Source organism: Nicotiana sylvestris, chromosome 7 (assembly GCF_000393655.2).
Source record: "Nicotiana sylvestris chromosome 7, ASM39365v2, whole genome shotgun sequence".
Taxonomy (NCBI): Eukaryota; Viridiplantae; Streptophyta; class Magnoliopsida; order Solanales; family Solanaceae; genus Nicotiana; species Nicotiana sylvestris.
This window is the reverse complement of record NC_091063.1, coordinates 114,574,372-114,598,200: the sequence shown is the minus strand read 5'-3', so window position 1 is coordinate 114,598,200 and position 23,829 is coordinate 114,574,372. Positions and strand designations below refer to the sequence as shown.

The following is a 23,829-nucleotide window of genomic DNA, read 5'->3' as shown; positions in this document are numbered from 1 at the left end:
ACTGCTCACAATTGCTCGATCAGATGGTGTATCTTCACAACAATCTTCAACTTCACTTAGTATATTACTATATTGGAAATAAGATCCTTTATTTCCTCACACGAAAGATCAAGCTCCAAAATCAGATCCTTTGGTTAGCTCTCTGTTGGAATTGGAACGAAGACCAAAAGGTTCAAAGGGGGAGGGCATCTTTTTTTGGAGTTATATCGCGCCTGGGATTTGGCTTTAAGGAAGCGTATATTTTGTTGCCTTTTTCTTTGGCTGATTCCCTTTTTGGGAATTGGGGGGTGTTGTTGTTTTATTATGCAGTTGCTACGGGAAGAAGAAGCTGCTGGGAAGTCATTCTTTGTCTCTTTCTCATATGAAAAGCGGCCGATGTAAGGTTTTGGGTGTACCTTTATTTTAGGTGTTAGGTACTATTATACAGGAGTAGAGATTAGGTTAGGGGTATTGGCCTAGAAATTATGAACTGGGAAATTGGGTCAAAGACTAAAAAATGGACTACAAGATTTATAAAGACGGGATAAACCAACCTAAAACTAATTCCTCCTTCTAAAATTATGTACAATTATAATATAAAAATATAAAACTAATTTTATTTAATTGAACTAAACTATAAAATATAAAACTATTTTTTTGTATTTTCAAGATTATATAAAAAATAAAGACAAGGTACTATTTTTGTATATTTTTTTATTTAAATTTACGAAAGATACGTAAACTAAAATATTTTTGTAATTTTTATTTTTTGTAACGAAATAAAGTAAAAGAGTCAAAATTATTTAAAATATCGAGGTTAGGCCTAAACTAAATATTTTACACTAAAATAGGTGAAATTTTGGGTAGGGTCAAAAATCACATGTCTACAAGGCTATCCCTTCTTTCCTTTTGGCATGATCCATATGATACAAACGAAACGAGCAAACGCGCAACTTTCACAAATGACTTTATTCTTAGAAGTACTAGGGGTGCCTATGTTCTTGATTCCCGATGTATCCTATTATTATTTTGTCTATTCATGGGTCTTAAAAAATACGTAAGTTGATAAAGTTTATTTCATTATATTAATCGAAAGCTTATTGATCTTATTACATTCCAAGAGATCTTATTGACTTACTTCCTTATGCATTGCAACCATTTATACATGTACATTGACCCATGACCAGATGGCATTATATACGTGTATATTATATGTATATGGGGTATGGAGAATGGTTACGACATTATATATGCACCACCACCTGATCAGCTGGAATACATTGATGATTTTGCCCACTAAGGCCGAGATGATATGATGGGATGCCCTCAGAGAGTTGATGAATTTATGGACGCATATACCTATGCATGATATGATATTTATATGCTTATGGGCGATTTTGCTTGGGGATTTTCATACTAGACTAAGGTGTAAGTGATTACTACTAATTTTTGGTATTTATTCAAGAATCTACATAGATTGTTAATATCCAAAACATAGAATTTTTGAGGTAAATTTTGGGGTTCCTCTTACAACTTAACAGAGTGAAAATTGAGCTTTGGAGCTAATATTTGGACTTGGATTTGAAAACTAAATATATATTTGGACTCATGGGGCTATGGATAGTCAGGATCTACCCATTGACTCGGGTTTTGACCATGTAGGCCCCGGTTGACTTTTTTGGAATTGAGTAAAAATTGAAGCTTTATTGTTTGGAATTGATTCGTTTAGCTTTGTTTGATGTTTTTTGAGTTGTATTTGGTTAGAGACGGTTGGAGGTGATTACTAAAGGGAAGGCAATATTGAAACGTTGATTAGGCTTTTTATGATAAGTATCTTGCCTAATCTTGTTGTGAGGGAATATCCCTTAGGATTTGGCCTTAATTGTCGAATTGTAGTATGTGAAAATGACATGTATGCGAGGTGAAAAGCTTATATACGGTATGATTTATGACCTTTATGATATACGTTTAATCATTTGTAAGACTATATGAACTTATTCTTTGATGCTAGAGATCATGTTTAGGATTATTGTCACGACCCAATTCCCCGAACCTGGTCGTGATGGCGCCTCTCGTGAAGAAAAGACCAGCCAGACCAAAACGAACCACCTCTTTTAAACAGTTAAATACCATAAGTAGTTCTAAAACGTGATATAATAACCATAATTTGCGGAATTAACGATAACAACAGTAAAAACCATCCCGAGACAGCCCAAACTGGGGTGTCACAAGTCATGAGCAATTAATAGTTCCTGATACCAGTCTACTAGATACGAAATCCGTTACAGAAGTTCAAGAACATGAAAATAGTAAGATAAGGGAGGCAAGGGGGCTGCGGACTCCAACAACTACCTCATAGTCTCCGAAAACACTGCCTGGACTGGGAGGATCAGCACTCAGGAGCGGACTCTGCGACGCCTGAATCTGTACACACGGTGCAGGGAGTAATGTGAGTACTCCGACTCAGTGAGTAATAATCATAAATAATCGCTGAAAGTAAGAAAACACGTAAAGGCACAAAGCAATTCTATATCATGTAGTAAAATCACTTCACGCAGTAAATCCATGAAGAAATCAAATGAAGTTCCTATAAACTAAGTAAAACAGGTAATTTAGCAGGTGAATAACAAGTAGAAATCCGCCCCTCGGGCACAGTAACAATCATTAAGAACAGTATCAGCCCCTCGGGCTCACTCTCGGTACAATATCAGCCTCTTGGGCTCACTCTTAGTACAGTATCAGCCCCTCAAGTTCACTCTCAAATCATGATGGGTACCCGCGCTCACTGTAGGGGTACAGACTCCGGAGGGGCCCCTTATGGACCAAGCGCAATTTCAAGCCATCTCGTGGCAATAAAAAGTACCTCAGACCCTTTGCCTCATATCACTCAGCATATCCTCACATATGGCCCTTGGCCTCACTCAATACGAAAATCATCACATGCCTCTCGAGCATTAGTAAAACAGTAGTTCTCAGCCCAAAACATCATTTAGAAATATCATTTAAGTTCAAATATGAATAAAAGTTGCTCAGTTAAAACAGTAAATATCAACATGATTGAGTTCAAGTAATAAGTCATATAGTGAGATATTAGTGATAAAAATCCCCGGAGGGTTAAAATAGTTGGCACGAAGCCCAAATATGGCAATCAACCCAAATCATGACGATAACAAATAAGTTTCAGCCAAATACGCGGTAAAATCATCAATCGGGATGGACCAAATCACAATCCCCAGTAGTAAAAGACCGCACACTCATCGCCCAGCACGTGTCTCACCTCAATATAACACTACGATGTGCAATCCAGGATTTCAAACCCTCAAGACATCATTTACAACTATTACTCACCTCGAACCGGCTAATTCTCTAGCTCGTGACGCCTTTGCCCCTCGAATTGGCCTCCACGCGCATCGAATCTATCCAAAATCAGAACGAATACATCACAATATGCTAGGGGAACAAAGCCCAAGCGAAAACAATCGAATTACCACAAAATTCTAGAAATTGGTCAAACCCAACCCCCGGGCCCACATCTCGGAATTTGACAAAATTCACAAAACTGGAATCCTTATACTCTCACGAGTCTATCCATACGAAAATTATCCAATTCCGATACCATTTGATCCTTCAAATCATCATTTTATATTTTCGAAAAATTTCACAATTTTCTTCTCAAATTCCATCCCAAATCACGAAATAAATAATGAATTCAATGATAGATTCATGTACTTTAGCCAAATCTGAGTTAGAATCACTTACCCCCGATGAATTTCTTGAAAAACCTTCGAAAAATCGCCAAAATTCGAGCTTTCTAGGTCAAAATATCAAATAAAACCCAAAACCTCATATTTATAAAGTACCCCACAGATTTTCACCTCCGCGGGCCGCACAAAATCGACCTCGGTCCGCACAAAATCAGTGCGGTCTGCACAAAAACGACCGCGGCCGCACAAGCTTTCTTCTGCAATGACAGGCTTTAGTATTTTCGCCATAACCTTCGCTACAGAAGTCCAAATTGTGATATCCTTATGTTTATGGAAACTAGACATGAAGGGCTACAACTTTTATTTATATATCATCTCAAAATTCATTGTAGATCAGAAGATATGAGCTTCCGAAGTAGGACTAGCGGAATGTTCTTTACCGCGGCCGCACACCATTTTGTGCGGTCCGCACAACACCTACCACGGCCACACTTCATTTTGTGCGGTCCGCGTAGCACATACCGTGGCTGCACTTCTTTTTGTGCGGACTACGCGGGTGAGTTCCGAGGCCTGCAACCCTTCTGGACCTGCTACAGCTATGATTTTCGGCAAAACATCCCGGAACCTACCCGAAACTTGCCAGGAACTCCCGGAACTTCAAACCAATTATACCAACACATCCCATGACATCGTTCAAACTTGTTCAAAACTTCGGAACGCTCACAACAATATCAATCACCAATTTAACATAGGATTCAAGCCTAAGAACTCCAAGGACTCTTAAATTATGCTTTCGATCAAAAAGTCTATCAAATCTCGTCCGAATGCCCTAAAATTTTGCACACACATCCCAAATAACACAACGAAGCTACTGTAACTCTCGGAATTCCATTCCGAACCCTATATCAAAATCTCGCCTATCAACCGGAACCGCCAAAATATCAACTTCGCCAATTTAAGCCTAAATCTTCTCTACAACTCCAAAACCCATTCTGATCGCGCTCCTAAGTCACAAATCACCTCCCCGAAGCTAACCGAACCATCAGAACTCACTTTCGAGCTTTCTAACACATAAGTCAACATCCGGTTGACTTTTCCAACTTAAGCCTTCTTAAAAAAGATTAAGTGTCTCGTTTCTTACCAAATCCTCTCTGAACTCGAACTAATCAACCCGATCACATAAAACACGGATAACGAAGCGTAAAGAAGCTAAAATAGGGGAAAACGGAACGGTAACTCATGAGACGACTGGCCGGGTCGTCACTTCCTCCCCGACTTAAACAAATGTTCATCCTCGAACGAGTCAAGAAACATACCTGAAGCCTCAAACAGGTGAGGATATCTGCTCCGCATCTCCCGCTCGGTCTCACAGGTAGCGTCCTCCACGAGCCAACCTCTCCAGTGCACTTTCACTGAAGCTATATCCTTTGACCTCAACTTTCGAACCTGACGACCCAAAATTGCTACTGGCTCCACATCATATGTCAAATCATCATCCAACTGAACCGTGCTGAAGTTCAAAACATGAAATACCGGATGCACAATCGACAGGCTAGGTGGCAAAGCAAGCTCATAAGCCACCTCCCCAATCCTCTGAAGCACCTCAAAAGTCCCAATAAACCGCGGACTGAACTTTCCTTTCTTCCCAAATCTCATAACACCCTTCATTGACGAAAGCTTCAGCAAGACCTTCTCACCAACCATGTAAGACACATTTCGAACCTCCGGTCAGCATAACTCTTCTGTCGCGACTGCGCTGTAAAAAGCCTCTCCTAAATCACCTTCACCTTCTCTAAGGCATCCTGAACCAAATCTATCCCCAATAGCCTAGCCTCGCCGGGCTCGAACCAACCAACTGGAGATCTACACCGCCTCCCATACAAAGCCTCATATGGAGCCATCTGAATACTTGACTGGTAGCTGTTGTTGTAAACAAACTCTACAAGCGGTAGAAACTTATCCCATGAACCTCCAAAATCAATAACACAAGCATGCAACATGTCCTCCAATATCTGAATAGACACTCGGACTGCCCGTCCATCTGAGGGTGAAAAGCTGTGCTCACCTCCACCTGCGTACCCAACTCTCGCTGAACAGACTTCCAAAACTGGAAAGTAAACTGAGTACCCCGATCTGAAATGATAGAAATTGGAACACCATGCAGCCGAACAATCTCTCAGATATATAACTCTGCTAACCGCTCTGAAGAATAGGTAGTACAGATAGTAATGAAGTGCACGGACTTGGTCAGCCGATCCACAATCACCCAAATAGCATCGAACTTCTTCAAAGTCCGTGGAAGTCCAACAACAAAGTCCATAGTGATCCTCTCCCACTTCCACTCAGGAATAACCATCTGCTGAAGTAAGCCACCTGGTCTCTGATGCTCATATTTCACCTGCTGACAATTGAGACACCGAGCTACAAATCCCACAATATCTTTCTTCATTCTTCTCCACCAATAGTGCTGCCTCATATTTTGGTACATCTTCGTGGCACCCAGATGAATAGAATACCGCGAGCTATGGGCCTCCTCTAGAATCAACTCTCTCAGCCCATCCACATTTGGCACACAAATCTGGCCCTGCATCCTCAACACCCCATCATCACTGATGGTCACTTCTCTAGCATCATCATGCTGAACTTTGTCCTTAAGGACAAGCAAATGCGGGTAATCATACTAGCGCTCTTTGATGCGATCAAATAAGGAAGACCGAGAAACCACGCAAGCCAACACCCGACTGGGCTCCGAAATATCCAACCTTACAAACCGATTGGCCAAGGCCTGAACATCAATTGCAAGGGGTCTCTCCCCAACTGGAATACATGCCAAACTCCCCATACTCACTGCCTTTTGGCTCAAAGCATCGGCCACCACATTGGCATTTCCTGAATGGTACAATATAGTGATATCATAATCCTTAAGCAACCCCAACCATATCTGCTGCTTCAAATTAAGATCCTTTTGTTTGAACAAATGCTGAAGACTGTGATGATCAGTGAACACCTCACAAGATACACCATACAAGTAATGCCTCCAAATTTTCAATGCATGAATTATGGCAGCCAACTCTAAATCATGAACGGGGTAGTTCTTCTCATGGGGTTTCAACTTACGAGAAGCATACGCAATAACTCTACCCTCCCGCATCAATATACAACCAATCCCAACTCTCGAAGCATCACAATACACGGTATATGAACCTAAAGCTGATGGCAAGACCAATAATGGAGTTGTGGTCAAAGCCATTTTGAGCTTCTGAAAGCTCTCCTCACACTCGTCCGACCACACAAATGAAACACCTTTCTGAGTCAATTTGGTCAAGGGTGATGCGATAGATGAGAATCCCTGAACAAACCAGCAATAATAGCCTGCCAACCCAAGAAAGCTACGAATCTCTACGGCTGAGGACGGTCTAGGCCAACTCTGAACCGCCTCAATCTTCTTTGGATCAACTTGAATACCCTCACTAGACACCATGTTCCCTAAGAAAGCCACTGAACTGAGACAAAACTCACACTTGGAGAATTTTGCATAAAGTTTCTCCTCCCTCAATCTCTGTAATACAACTCGCAAATGCTCCGCGTGCTCCTCCTGACAACGCGAGTACACCAGTATATCATCAATGAATACTATAACGAACGAATCAAGATAAGGCCGGAACACGCTGTTCATCAAATGCATGAACGTTACTAGGGGATTGGTTAGCCCGAAAGACATCACAAGGAACTCATAATGACCATATCTGGTCCTGAAAGTAGTCTTAAGAATATCTGACTCCCTGATCTTCAACTAGTGATAGCCCGAACGAAGATCAATCTTGGAGAACACTCTCGCTTCCTGAAGTTGGTCAAATAAATCATCAATGCGAGGCATGGGATACTTGTTCTTAATTGTTACCTTGTTCAATTGCCTATAATCAATGCACATTTTCATTGTGCCATCCTTCTTATTCACAAACAAAACCGGCACACCCCAAGGTGACACAGTAGGCTGAATGAACCCCTTATCTAGGACTTCCTGAAGTTGTTCCTTCAATTCTTTAAACTCCGCTGGTGCCATACGATACGACGGAATAGAAATGGAGTGACTACCCGGCACCAGGTCAATACCAAAATCAATATCCCTGTCTAGTGGCATGCTCGATAGGTCTGAAGGAAAAACATCAGGAAAATTCCTCACAACTAGGACAGAATCAATACTAGGAATCTCAGCTCCAACATCCCTCACAAACACTAGATATGAAAGGCAACCTTTCCCAACCATACGCTAGGCCTTCAAGAAAGAGATCACTCTACTAGGAACATAATCAGTCATACCACGCCACTCGATCCGTGGTACACCCGGCATAGCCAAAGTAACGGTCTTAGCATGACAGTCTAGAATATCACGATACGGAGATAACCAATCCATGCCCAAAATGACATCGAAATCCACCATGCTCAATAGTAATAGATCCACTCGGGTCTCCAGACCCCCAATAGTCACCACACATAACCGGTAAACATGGTCTACAACAACAGTATCGCCCAATGGGGTAGATACATGAACAGGTAAAGCAAGAAACTCACAGGGCGTACCCAAATAACGAGCAAAATATGATGACACATAAGAAAAGGTGGAACCAAGATCAAATAATACAGAGACATCTCTATGGCAGACTGAAACAGACCTGTAATGACAGTGTCTGAAGCAATGGCGTCTGGCCTGCCTGGAAGTGCATAGAAACAGGCCTGACTGCCCCCTGATCGACCTCCCCCTCTGGGGCGACCCCTGGCTGCCTGACCTCCACCCCTAGCTGGCTGAGCGGGTGGTGAAGTAACTGGAGCAGAAGTCGAGGGTTGACCCCTCTGTTGAGACGAACTAGTAACACGATGAGGACACTGCCTCCACACATGCCCAAACTCTCCACACTCAAAACAACTCCCAGGTGCTAGAGAAGGGGACTGAAGGGAACCCCTTGCACCGGAGTGACTAGCTGACGCACTGGGCATAGAAGAACCCTGAGCTGACGAGGCACGAGATGAACTCTAAGCTGGGAGGACACTAAGTGATGACTAGCCCTGCTGAGTACCGTGATAACCATGACCCGAAGATGCCCCACGATAACCTGGGTGGGCTTACTGAGCAGGCCTGAAAGAACGACCTCTACCATGCTGGAAATGGCCCCTCGAAGGAGCACCACTGTAACTGCCAGATCCTCGAGGACTCTTGGCCTCCCTCTTCTCCCGATCCTAACGGCAAACCGTCTCAATATCGCGAGCGATATCAACCACCTCCTCGAACATAGCACCCAACACTCTCTCTAGTCATCAAAATACGGAGATGGTAGTTAAGTCCATCAACAAATCTCTTGATCCTCTCACGATCTGTCGGAATCATCTAGACGGCATGACGATCCAACTCAAAAAACCTCGACTCATACTGTGACACAGTCATATCCCCATGTCTCAACCACTCAAACTGTCTACGCAGCTCGTCTCTACGAGATTACGGCACATACTTCTCTAGGAAGAGAATGGAGAACTCATGCCAAGTAAGGGGAGCTGCTCCAACCGGCCTACGCCTTTCATACGCCTCCCACCAAGTGAAGGCAGGCCCAAAAAACTGAAAGGTAGTAAATGCCACACCACTAGACTCAAGAATCCCTGTTGTACGGAGCATCCGCTGGCACTTATCCAAGAAACCCTAGGCATCCTCGCCCTCTGCTCTACTAAATGTCAGAGGCTGGAGTTTACCAAACCTCTCAAGACGACGTTGCTCATCATCCGGCATAACTGGCACAACAAACTCCTGAGCTGGTGCAACCGGCTGGGCTGGAGGTGCCCCCAGCGTATGAATTCCTTGCACTACCTGCTCAAGTGTGCGAGCAGCGGGGGTTTAATTGCCTCCCCCGGCCTGTGAAGGAGCTGTTGCTGTAGTGGCTGAAACTACCTGAGCCAGGCTAGTGCAAACTGATAAGATCTGTGCCAAGGCCTCCTGAAGACCCGGAATCACGGTGGGCATAGCTGGTGCCTGAACTGGTGCTGCTGGAGCATCCATAGCTGGAGCCTGATCTGGAGCTAGGGCAGCTGGTGGATCTACAAGTGCTGCCATCACTGCTCTGCCTCTGCCGCGAGCACGACCACGTCCACGACCTCTGGTGGTCTCAGCTGGTGGAACTGGTGGTCGTCCACCTTGTTCGGTAGCTCGCGTCCTCACCATCTGTGAGAGAATGGAATAACATAAGTTTAGTACTTGGACCAACAAGTTCGCACGACAAGAATTTCAAGAATATGAAGTTTTTCCTAAAAGTTCTGCAGCCTCTCGAGGATAAATACAGACATTTCCGTACCGATCTGCGAGACTCTACTAAACCTGCTCATGACTTGTGAGACCTATGTAACCTAGGCTCTAATACCAACTTGTCATGACCCAATTCCCCGAACCTGATCGTGATGTTGCCTCTCGTGAAGAAAATGCCATCCAGACCAAAATAGACCATCTCTTTTAAACAGTTAAATACCATAAGTAGTTCTAAAATGTGATATAATAACCATAATTTGCAGAATTAATGATAACAACAGCAAAAACCATCCCGACACAGCCCAAACCGGGGTGTCACAAGTCATGAGCAACTAATAGTTCCGAATACCAGTCTACTAGATACAAAATCCGTTACAAAAGTTCAAGAACATGAAAATAGTAAGATAAGGGAGGCACGGGGGCTGCGGACGCTAATAACTACCTCGTAGTCTCCGAAAATACTGCCTGGACAGGGAGGATCAGCACTCAGGAGCGAACTCTACGATGCCTGAATCTGCACACGCGGTGCAAGGAGTAATGTGAGTACTACGACTTAATAAGTAATAATCATAAATAATGGCTGAAAGTAAGAAAACACGTAAAGGCACAAAACAATTCTATATCAAGCAGTAAAATCACTTAAGGCAGTAAATCCATGAAGAAATCAAATGAAGTTCCTTTAAACCAAGTAAAACAGGTAATTTAGTAGGTGAATAACAAGTAGAAATCTGCCCCTCGGGCACAGTAATAATCACTCAGAACAGTATCAGCCCCTCGGGCTCACTCTCGATACAATATTAGCCCCTCGGGCTCACTCTCAGTACAGTATCAGCCCCTCGGGCTCACTTTCAAATCATGATGGGTACCCGCGATCACTGTGGGGGTGCAGACTCCGGAGGGGCCCCTTATGGCCCAAGCACAATATCAAGCCATCTCGTGGCAATATAAAGTATCTCAGGCCCTCGGCCTCCTATCACTCAGCATATCCTCACATATGGCCGTCAGCCTCACTCAGTCCGAAAATTATCACAAGCCCCTCAGGTATTAGTAAATAGTAGTTCTCAGCCCAAAATATCATTTAGAAATATAGTTTAAGTTCAAATATGAATAAAAGTGGCAGAGTTTGTAAAACAGTAAATATCAACAGGACTGAGTTCAAGTAATAAGTCAAATAGTGAGGAATTAGTGATAAAAATCCCCGAAGGGTTCAAATAGTTGGAACGAAGCCCAAATATGGCAATCAGCCCAAATCATGACGATAACAAATAAGTTCCAGTCAAATACATGGTAAAATCATCAATCGGGATGGACCAAGTCACAATCCCCAGTAGTAAAAGACCACATGCTCATCGCCCAGCACGTGTCTCACCTCAATACAACACTACGATGTGCAATCCGGGGTTTCAAACCCTCAGGACATCATTTACAACTATTACTCACCTCGAACCGGCTAATTCTCTAGCTTGCGATGTCGTTGCCCCTCGAATTGGCCTCCACGCGTGTCGAATCTATCCAAAATTAGAACGAATACATCACAATATGCTAAGGGAACAAAGCCCAAGCGTAAACAATCGAATTACCACAAAATTTCAGAAATTGGTTAAACCCGACCCCTGGGCCTACATCTCAGAATTCGACAAAATTTACAAAACTGGAATCCTTATACTCTCACAAGTCTATCCATATGAAAATTATCCAATTCCGATACCATTTGGTCCTTCAAATCATCATTTTATATTTTTGAAAGATTTCACAATTTTCTTCCCAAATCCATCCCAAATCACGAATAAATAATGAATTCAATGATAGATTCATGTACTCTAGCGAAATCTGAGTTAGAATCACTTACCCCGATGAATTTCTTGAAAAACCTTCAAAAAATCGCCAAAACCCGAGCTCTCTAGGTCAAAATATCAAATAAAAGCCAAAACCTCTTATTTATAGATTACCCCATAGATTTCCACCTCCGCGAGCCGCACAAAATCCACTGTGATCCGCACAAAAACGACCGCGGCCGCACAAGCTTTCCTTTGCAGTGATCGGCTTTAGTATTTTGGCAATAACTTTTGCTACATATGTCCAAATTGTGTTATCTTTACCTTTCTAGAAAATCGACACAAAGGGCTACAACTTTTGTTTTTGAACCATCTCAAAGCTCCTTGTAGATCAAAAGATATGAGCTTCCGAAGTAGGACTAGCGGAATGTTCTTCACCGCGGCCGCACACCATTTTGTACGGTCCGCACAACACCTACCGCGGCCGCACATCATTTTGTGCGGTCCGCACAGCACATAACGCGGCCGCACTTCTTTTTGTGCAGACCGCGCGGGTGAGTTCCGAGGCCTGCAACCCTTCTGGACCTGCTACAGCTATGATTTTCGGCCTAAAACATCCCGGAACCTACCCAAAACTCCCGGAACTTCAAACCAACTATACCAACACATCCCATGACATCATTCAAACTTGTTCAAAACTTCGGAATGCTCACAAAAACATCAATAACCAATTTAACATAGGATTCAAGCCTAAGAACTCCAAGAAATCTTAAATTATGCTTTCGATCAAAAAGTCTATCAAATCTCGTCCGAATGACCTAAAATTTTGCACACACATCCCAAATGACACAACGAAGCTAGTGTCACTCTAGGAATTCCATTCCGACCCCTTTATCAAAATCTCGCCTATCAATCGGAACCGCCGAAATATCAACTTCACCAATTTAAGCCTAAATCTTCTCTACAACTCCAAAACCCATTCCGATCGCGCTCCTAAGTCACAAATCACCTCCTGAAGCTAACCGAACCATCGGAACTCACTTCTGAGCCTTCTATCACATAAGTCAATATCCGGCTGATTTTTCCAACTTAAGCCTTCTTAAAAGAGACTAAGTGTCTCATTTCTTACCAAATCCTCTACGAACTCGAACTAATCAATCCGATCACATAAAACACGGATAACGAAGCGTAAAGAAGCTAAAATAGGGGAAAGCGGAGCGGTAACTCATGAGACGACTGGCCGGGTCGACACAATTATTATATCCTTAATTGGCCAAGATAGGTTGTTGTGGAATTGTTATAATTGTTTTAGCCCTAGTCATACTTCACATTGTGGGCACACACCCGTACAATATTATTATTAGCATTATGTCTTTGTTCACCTTATTAATTACTATAAGCATATGTCTCTTTTATGATAAAATGATATCTCGGATTGTTATGAATATGGCACATATGGACATATTAAACGGATTGATTTGAAATTAGCATGAGGTTTCTTCCATGCGGTTATTGTGGTGTTGATGATGTTGTGGCACGATATCTTTTACTTGCAGCTATGTTGATAACCTTACTATTTTTGCATGAGTATTATAATGTGCTGCGTGTCGATTTGGATCCATACCCCTAGGGTCACTCTCTCATGTATTTCTCTTGGTGACATGCACACGGACTATAACAAATTGACTGATATTGATTAATTCTGATATAGGATCCGATGATGATGAGTTTTGAGCATAAGGGTGGAAACTTTGACCATGCAAGTGAATCCTTTATGTCTTGTAATGATATATGCTTATATGTTTAATTCTAACATGCTACTCCATGCCTCTGTTATTTGGTGATGACTTGTTAGTCGAGATTGAAATACTCATATTGAGTTGATATTTATTGATACAATATTTTATGATATTTCACCTGTTGTTATATTCTTGTTGCGAAATGTTAAAAATTGCACATATTTATTTCATTAATGAGTGCCACATGACCTGAACCTTGTTACTACTTTACCAAGATTAGTCTAGATACTTACTGAGTGCACATTGTCGCGTCCTTATACTACGTTTCTGCATATTTTGTGTAGATTAGGGCGTTGGTTATAGCTGATCACATGAGTGAGTATTGCAGCTGATAGAGAGGATTCAAGGTAGTGTTGCATGTTCACCTGCGGACCTTGGAGTCCCATTTTTCCTATCTTTCTTACTGTTATTCATACATTATTTTTAATATTGTGTTATTGAGATATTCTCTTGTATTCAATTTTAGAGCCCATGACTCCGTACTACCTAGTTTTGGGTATTTGATGTTTAAGTATCATTTGCTATCTATTGTTAAAGACTTAATCTGCTATTTATACTATTTCTATTATTTTTATATGTTGTTTCGTTTGATTGGATCTTTATTGCATGTTGGCATACCTAGTATTCGAGGCTAGGTGCCGATCGACCTTTGGTGGGATTTTGGGTCGTGATACTCTCCTCCTCCTCCTCCTCCTCCTCCTCCTCCTCCTGTCACGACTCAAAATCAATCTAGTCGTGATGTCGCCTAATCCAACTTACTAGGTATACCAAATGATAGTCAACACAAAAATGAGAATCATAAGAGTCAATGATTAAAATAATTGAACTTCAATACAAAATCCCAATGATTGGTAGTACAAGTCATGAGCCTCAAAGACTTAGATTTACAAAGCTGATATGAAGGTAAATACAACATCTGTCTGAAATGTACATAAATAGAATTTAAATATATAACTACCAAAGACAAGTGGTAGCTAAATCTGGAAGGCAGGTACATCTTCAATATCGGCTCCCTCCATACACAACATTATCAGCTCCAAGATCTGCACGCAAGGTGCAGAAGTGTAGTATGAGTACAACCGACCCCATGTACTCAATAAGTATCATAACTAACTTTGGTGATGTAATATAAGTAAGAATTTTAAATGATCCTCGCTATCACTTGTACAGTTCATAATTCCAACAAGTACATAATAAAAAAATATGATAAAATCATAAAAAATCACATATAAAACCACCTTGGTCTCTCAGTTTCCTCAACGTATTTTGCTTAGTCAACAATCCAGCATATACAGAAGATAAGCAAATAGGTCAGGTAATAACCAAGGAAATTGCAAGTAAAGAAGAAATGCAATAACCAAATATCAGTCCATTGCGGCATGCAACCGCTTTGAAATAGAATTCACATCATGGATCTCAAGCCCACATCATAATATCAATAACCAAACCAAACTAATAACTAGCTCTCCCAGAGCTCACATCAACCACAAACCTGCCAGTTACTCACAATTCACGTGTACACCATCAAGAAACAAATATGAGAGGGTGACCCTAGGGAGATGGATCCATATCAACATGCTGCACGAACAACTCACGTGTTGCACGGACAACTTAGATGCTAATAACATCAACTGCACAAACAACTCACGTGCTGCACAAAAAACTCACGAGCCAATATCACAATCTGCCCAGCATAGTCACAGGCTCAATATCACAGCCAGCCCGATGTGGTCACAGGCTCAATATCACAATCTGCCTGGCATGGTCATAGGCTACCACTCCAAACCATATCACACAGAAAGCAGATATGCAAGAATACATGTACATGATCAATGAACATTAAATTTCATACTCCTGGACTGGTATAAGTGACAAGCTATGGTTTAGTCATGTGGAAATTGTGCTATCACATCACAATCAGACAATTACGTCAGGAAAGTAGCAATTCATAAAGTTGAATTAGGAGATTAACTTCTATATAACCTCAAACATGGCTCAAATTTCTCACAAAGAGGGGTACAAATATGAGGAATGTCACAACATGAAGTTTAGCAATCAACTCAAGGCATATTATAGCCTAAATACTATTGCGAGCATGAAAAATACCCCGTGCATGCATGTGGTCTCAACCCCACACATATACGCTACTCATAGCATGTAGCTATCACAAATAACTCAGGCAACTAGTGCCTCAACCCAATTTAGGTAAGACACTTACCTCAAGCAGGCTAAAATAATACTCTAGAAATGACATACCGCTTGAATAGACCTATGAACGGCTCGAAACTATCCAAAAGCAACTCAAGAATATCAAATAATGCCAAAGGAATCAAATCTAAATGATAAAGGTCGATTTTTTAATCGAATACTCAAAGTCAACCAAAAAGTCAACCTGGGCCCGCACCTTTGGAATCTGAAAAAATTCAAAAATTCTGACAACCCAATCGATACGAGTCTAACCATATAATTTTCATCCAAAGTTGATCTCAATTTCATGTTCAAAACCTTAAAATTCATTCTCTTAAGTTCAAGTAAAAAACCTTCCAATTTCTTCTCTTCAAATCCTTGATTTAGATGTAATAATCCATGTAAAATAAAATATATAATGAAAACAAAGATAAAATTAATTACCCTCAAAATTTGGTTGTTCATCTCCTCTATAATCGCTTTACTTGTGCTCCAAGAACTCAAAAAGTGAAGAAAATGAACTAAAAATCGTAAAATTGGATGTTTTAATGCACTACCAGTTGTCCTTCTTCGCGATCATTGTCACCAATCTCGCGATCGTGATTCAAAAAATAGCACAGTTTAATCCTTCGTGATTTCGGCCATGAAGCCCTACGATTGCGATGAACAAACTCTATTAAACCTTCAAACTCTTTCCAAACAACATGCAGTTTAACGACCATAACTTTTAGTACACAACACCAAATGATAAATGGTTTGATTTTCCAAAAGCTACAAACAAAGGGCTATAACTTTCTATTTTGGATGACCTCAAAATTCTTTATAGATTACAAGATATAAGCATCTAAAGTTAGCCCCGTGACAACCGAAATTCTTCTACGCGATCGCGAAAAAGGCTACCGCAATCACGATTCACAAGGCCCAAACAGTAATTTTCTCTTCGCAACATGGTCCAAAGGTCTGCGGTCGCGATTCACACCCCTGTAGCCAAAAACAAGCAACTGGAAAGGGCCTAGAAATGGTCAAAAACTGCCCCGAATCTCATCCGAGCCCATTGAGATCCTGTCCGAACATTCCAACAAGTCCCAAAACATAACACGGACCTGCTCGAGGCCTCAAATCACATATAATAACATCAAAATGATGAATCACACCTCAATTCAAGATTAATGAACTATTTCAAATTTCCTAATTCCAAACTTACGCCGAACACATTTAAACAACTCGGAATCACCTCAAATTTTTCACACAAGTTTCAAATGACATAATAAACATATTCCAACTTCTAGATAAATAATTTGAGTCTGATATCATTAAAGTCAACTCTCGGTAAAATATATGAACTTTCAAAACCTTCAAATTGCCAACTTTCTCAAAAAATGGCCAAAACCTTCTAGGAACATCCGAATACAAATCCGGTATACGTTTAAGTTCATAATCACTATCCGGACGTAACGGAATCATCAAAACTCCAATCCGAGGTTAATATACAAAAGTCAAATTTTGTCAACTCTTCCAACTTAAAGCTTCCAAAAGAGAGTAATTCTTCCAAATCAATCCTGAACCACTCAAAAATCAAAATCGACTATACACGCAAGTCATAATACATCATGTGAAGCAACTCAGGAGCTCTAATCACTAAATGAGATGCAAATGCTCAAAACGACCGGTCGGGTCGTTACATTCTCCCCCACTTAAACATAGGTTCTTCCTCGAACGTGCCAAGAGTCGTTACAAAGCCGTCGAATCACTGTATAAACTCATCATACACATAACCATGGGTGATCCCACGTCACCATATTCCATATAAGTACAACAACACACCTAACTAAAAATCCTTACTTCAACCTTAGTCCACATACCTTAGAACCCAATCTCCAATATCCAGAATTTATTATAAGACCCGATTCTTATATATATACACTGTATAAGTCTGAACAAGAAATATTAAACCATAGCCATGTAATCATATGATATACCACATAACTCAAATACTCAAAGCAATAACTTTTGACCAGAATAGATGCTTAATAACAAAATCGGTACCGATAGCAAACCTCATATCTATTAAAACCTACTTCGGCACCTTCGTACACTACCAATGATGAAAGAAAAATATAGATACTCATAACCACTCATCATATCAACAAGTTGTGGAGTTTTCTCACCTGATAAGATCCATTGCCAAATTTTAAGCTGACTAATGACATTACTCATCCAAACATACCTTAATCTACCCTGCTAGCACTCATTCTAGGTACAATAACCTTAACTCCTCCAATACAAGCTGCTCGACTGACACGCCACACCAGCACCACCTTGATCTACATACCATGAAATTCGTGCACCCAATAAGTGACACTTGGATGTAACCAATGATGGAAAAAGAATCAAACGAGGGAACCGTCATGCAAGCTTAACAAATACTACCACAAGGCGCAATTCTATAAATTCATAACACAAATTAGAATGAAAACACACGAAACAAGAACAAGGATCATCTCCCAACATAACTCTACGGCGGTGTGTGACCCAATCCAAACACTGGTCCACATGGAATACCTCAAGCCATGAGTCTCAAAATCAACAACCTTATGCATACCAACAACAAACACATGAAGAACATGGACATAAACCATGGAGAAATGTATAGCACCATATACTACCAACAAGAAAACCATAACCAAAGCGCAATCCATCATTTAACACCCCAAGAACTATCTCACTCGAATTTCGCCACAAATCCCACCAAAACCGCATCATGCGTGTAAATAGCCAACAGCCTCACAACCTATCGTGGCATAAAAGAGTAACACATGGAATATATCAGAACATGAATAAGCTCATCTCTAACCAAATGACACACCCTTAATAATAATTGTGCTGAGTAAACAAATCCGGTCATACCTAGCATACATGCTCTCATTAGGCCTGCCAATGGGCCCCCAAACCGATTCTAATCGTCTCGAAATAGATAAATAACCTTCCAAAAGATAGCAATTACCTATCCTTAACACATTCACTCTGCCGTCAACCTCTCAACATACGTTTATCGTCCACCACCAAGGAACAATTTGCATCTAAGAACCCTCCTAGTCCTCAAATCCCAAGAATACAATAATCTCCATGTCTGATCCCAATTCCACCACTCAAATGACGGACACATACCTCATACACAATAATTTTGCAAGGAATACTTCCATAAATATTTCATGCCACATTGCCAAGTTTTGAACATCAGCAGTAGATTAACCAAGCAATTACCATAATACCCGTGAAACAACTGCAAGTCAAAACTTAGTGTGCCTTTCTGAAATATATACTCATCTCAGGTGATATCAAAATATTGCCAGCATTCTTCTAAACATCTGGAACTATCCATTTCTATCTAGAACTCATGACCTTCTCTTCTAACTGAACCGTAACCTCGCACATGCAAATGTCGATCCCACACATCGCACCGCATCCATCATTCCATCATTCCATCATATGAAAGTACGAGAATCTCATTAACAACTCTAAAGCACAAGCAGGATACATACTCCATCAGTCAAAAATGTGCCACTAGACCCCATCTGCGTAAAAGTCACAACATGCAATATACACCTTATACTTATAGAAAATATCCATCTCAAGCCGAGGTCGACACCATCAAGAACTCTTCGAAACCCATATGCACATAACCAAGCCATCATAACTGAATCCTCTAACTCAACCAAGTTACACAGTGGAAAACCCAAGAACAATGCCACAACACACCTACAAAGCCTCGCCACACCAAAAGAACCGATCATTTTTATTACCATGCTTATCCAAACCACTACCAAACTGATCTATTTCTTCGAACCACTTTCGACTTGCCTCCAGTTAACATTTCTCCTTGGTAATACACTACGATCATTAGCCCAACACTCATTAAAAGAGATCGTAGCATGAAACCTCATTGTCTGAAAGCCCATAAGCTATTTTATTCCCTCTTAAGTACCCAAAAATATCGTATCTAAGGTACCTACTCTGAAGAGACCTTATGTGAATCTAACATTGTATCCTTAACCTCTCTGATACTAAAATGTAGAATCTATAATGATACAGAAATACTGCCAGTCCAACACCATCCAATGCAAATCTCAAATCTTAGCCATTCACAAATTTGAGAATCCTCAAATACCACATATGAATCTTAAACCCATTAGAACCTCCTCAAAAGTCATGCACCCTATTCTAATCTCAAATGAACTGCCAAAACTAGTCGAACGAGTTTTTCTCTATTAGCACACAAACACCTCAAGAAGTAATCCACGTCTCTAAGCAACCGAGTGAATCCCTACTCCACGCATACTGCCTCCACCACGAATAGCAAACACGAGTCATTACAAGATTTCCAGTACTCCCATAAAGTATAGTACATCGTGCATCCAACAATTCCATTGCTCAAGTCCTCCTCAATACCAACCTTTTCAAGTCAAAACTGATCCTCAAATATGCCTCAGCCTAAAACAAATATAACACAAAATCATGCAATCTTGTCGTCGATCACAAACTTTCCCACTTGAGTCAAAGCCATAGAACATCATATATGATAACCCACAATACCCTTACTCTATAACTGCCATGATCACATACTGTAATTCAACTGAATCCTTTACCACTCATGTGGCACAAATCTTAAAATACCTCAATTTTTCTGCTAAGTGCATATCCATCCCCGTGACAGTCGTGCGAACTTCTTCAAACATCTTGAACTCAAATTGCGGCATATACACATCCCACTGGTAGAAAGAAAACTCTTCACATAAGCATCATAGGGATCACACAACCCAAGAACATCCCGTAGGAGATAACATACCTACTAGCCTCAAACTGACATCTCACTACGCCCCATCATAGGCACAACCACTATGCAATTACTAAACCTTCCCGAGTCGAAGCTCATCAACAAGACATAAGAATTTACTTCATCCCATAATCAATATGAAAGATCCCTAACACACTCAAAACTTAAGACAATGTAACACGTCAAAACAGAAATCGAGCATCCATAGTTCTTTCACATCCCAATCAAAATTCTTCTCATCACATCCAAACTATCTAATCTCATCACGCAGTCACACAATACCCATCATATAGCTATCCAACCACTCACTGAGCCATCAGTTCCACTCCTAGGGACACTACCGGACATATAAGTCCAAATGCATATACTCACACAACTGAAACCATCGAGCCCAAGTTGCGGTCCAAACTTGACCTCAAGGCCTCTAGACTGGCCTAACACCACAACACATAGACACATCTCGCACCTCATCCATGACACTGCATACCGTACACAATTGATATCAAGTGCTCAACATTGCGTAAAGGAATTCAAAGAGATACGCTTCAAGTTGAATCAAAGTCGCACAATAAGGAAAGAAACATGGAAAATTTTATTTACATGCCTTGTAGCCTCTCGAAGATAGGTATGTATATTATCATACCGATCCACAAGACTTTACTAGACATTTGCTCATGGCTCGTAGAATCTATGAACCTAGAGATCTGATACCAACTTGTCATGACAAAAAAATTATCTAGTCCACCTAACCCAACCCACTAGGTAAGCCAAATGAAAATCAGCACAACTCAACTGAGAATAATAAGAGTCAATGATTTAAATAACTAAACTTCTATACAAAATTCCAAAGATTGGTAGTACAAGTCAGGAGCCACTAAGACTTAGATTTACAAAGCTGATATAAAGGTAAATAAAACATCTGTCTGAAATGTACATAAACAGATTTTAAATCTAAAACTACCAAGGACAAGTGGAAGTTAAATCAGGAAGGCAGGTACAACTTCAATATCAGTTGTCTCCATATACAACAACATCAGCTCCAAGATTTGCACGCAAGGTGCAGAAGTGTAGTATGAGTACAAGTGACCCCATGTACTCAATAAGTATCATAACTAACCTTGGCGAAGTAATAGAAGTAAGAATTATATGATACTCTCTATCACCTGTATAGTTCATAATTCCAAGAAGTACATAATAAAACAAAATATGATAAAATCATGAAAAATCACCTATAAAACCACCTTGGTCTCTCAGTTTCCTCAACGTATTTTGTTTAGTCAAAAATCCAGCATATGAGGAAGATATGGAAATAAGTCAGGTAACAACCAAGGAAATTGCAAGAAAAAAAGAAATGCAATAACCAATATTAATCCATTGCGGCGTGCAACCCGATACAAATAGAATTCACATCACAGTTCTCAGGCCCACATCAGAATCTTAGTAACCAAACCAAACTAATAACCAGCTCTCCTATAGCTCGCATCAACCAGAAACCCATTGGTTTCTCATAATCCATGTGTACACCATCAAGATAGAAATATGAGAGGGTGACTTTAGGGGGATGGATCCATATCCACATACAGCACGGATAACTCACGTGCTGCACGGACAACTCAATATCACAGTATATCCGACATGGTCACAAGCTCAATATCACCATCCGCCCCGCGTGGTCATAAGCTACGAGTCCAAACCGTATTATACAAAAAGCAGATATGCAAGAATACATGTAAATGATCAATGAACATCAAATTTTATACTCCTGGATTTGTATAACTAACGTGTTATGGCTTAGGAGCGTGCAAAGTGTGCTATCATAGCTCAATCTGACACGTACACCACAAAAGTAGAAATTTATCAGGTTGAATTAGGAGATTAACCTCTATATAACCTCAAGCATGGATCAAATAGCTCACAAAAAGGGATACAAAGAGGAGGAACATCACAGCATGAAGCTTAACAATCAACTCAAGGCATATTATAGCCTGAATATTATCTCGAGCATGAAAAATACCCTGGTACACGTATATGTAGGGGTGGGCATATAAAATTCGAAAAAACGAATTCCAAACCGGACCAAATTAATTTAGTATTTCGATTTAGATTTTTTCGGTATTTCGGTCTAATTCGGTATTACATTTTCGGTATTTCGGTACGGTCCTCGGTATTAGGATCTTGAAATTCTGGTATACCGAAATATCGAATTTTTAAAGAGTTTAAGTTGGACCTATAGCTATACTACCTAGTGCCCAGCCCAAGTTGTATATCTAATATAATGCCCACCGCCCCAGCCCAACCCAATAAGTCCCCCTCTCTAGTCTTTCATTCAATTAGGGATTAGGCATTAGGGAATTAGAATTTAGAAAGGAAGGCACAATCTTGGAAACAAGTGACAATGGAGAGGTTCCTAAGGTTGAAGAACAGAGTTCTAAAAGAGGATCTCAAGATAATCCGAAAGAGATTCGAGTGGATAATGAGGCAAAAAGCTCCTTTGCTAAAAAAGCCAAAACCCCTAAACCAAATCTGAAGAATTCAGCTCGAAAGGTGGAATTTTGGCACTTCTCTCACTATTGGTGTGAGAAATTATCTGTCGATTGTTCAAGTTTTCATTTCCTATTATCAATTGTTTGTTGTTCATGTTTAGGTACATCCAACTATAGAGGATAGGATATCAGCTGGAACAAAAAAAAGATTGTATCACCTGAGACAAAATCTTCAAGAATTTCCACTCCAACATCAAATCAAATATCGACAACAAATGTTACTTCTTCATCTCAACAATCAGTGAAGAAGTTAAATGGGGTGTCATATCAACGAAGCAGCAATACTCCTGTGTATAGCAAGTATAGGATTTGCAAATGTGTAATTGCCTCAGATCATAGTGGTTGTTGGTTTGTAAATTATTTCTTGAAAGTACATAGTTCTATCTTTTTGTTGGTAATTCGTTTAGTTTCCCTTCTAAATTGCAGCCTTTTGACCTTTTCTTTATTTACTGAATCAGTGAATTCAAATTGCGAATTGTGAATTCAGTGAATTGTGCACGGAGAGGGCTGCTTACTCTTAGCGTTGTCTAAGAGGGCTTTGGTATTAGCTTATTGCTTAATTGCTTACTGCTGCAACTGTGAATTATTGTTGCTTATTTAGCGATTAATAAACCGAAACCGTACCGAACCAAAATAAAAAATACCGAACCGTACCGAAATAATTTGATACGATATTTGGTATATACAATTGATAAATCGAATACCGAAATATTGAACCGAAA

General features: G+C 40.5%; 1 long non-coding RNA gene across 1 annotated transcript; it reads left to right on the top strand.

The window, feature by feature from the left end:
• The first annotated feature begins 22,877 nt into the window (after positions 1-22,877).
• Positions 22,878-23,527, top strand: LOC104233753 (uncharacterized). Its single transcript, XR_712721.1, has 2 exons — positions 22,878-23,108; positions 23,209-23,527. It is a non-coding gene; the product is annotated as an uncharacterized lncRNA (long non-coding RNA).
• The last annotated feature ends 302 nt before the right edge of the window (positions 23,528-23,829 follow it).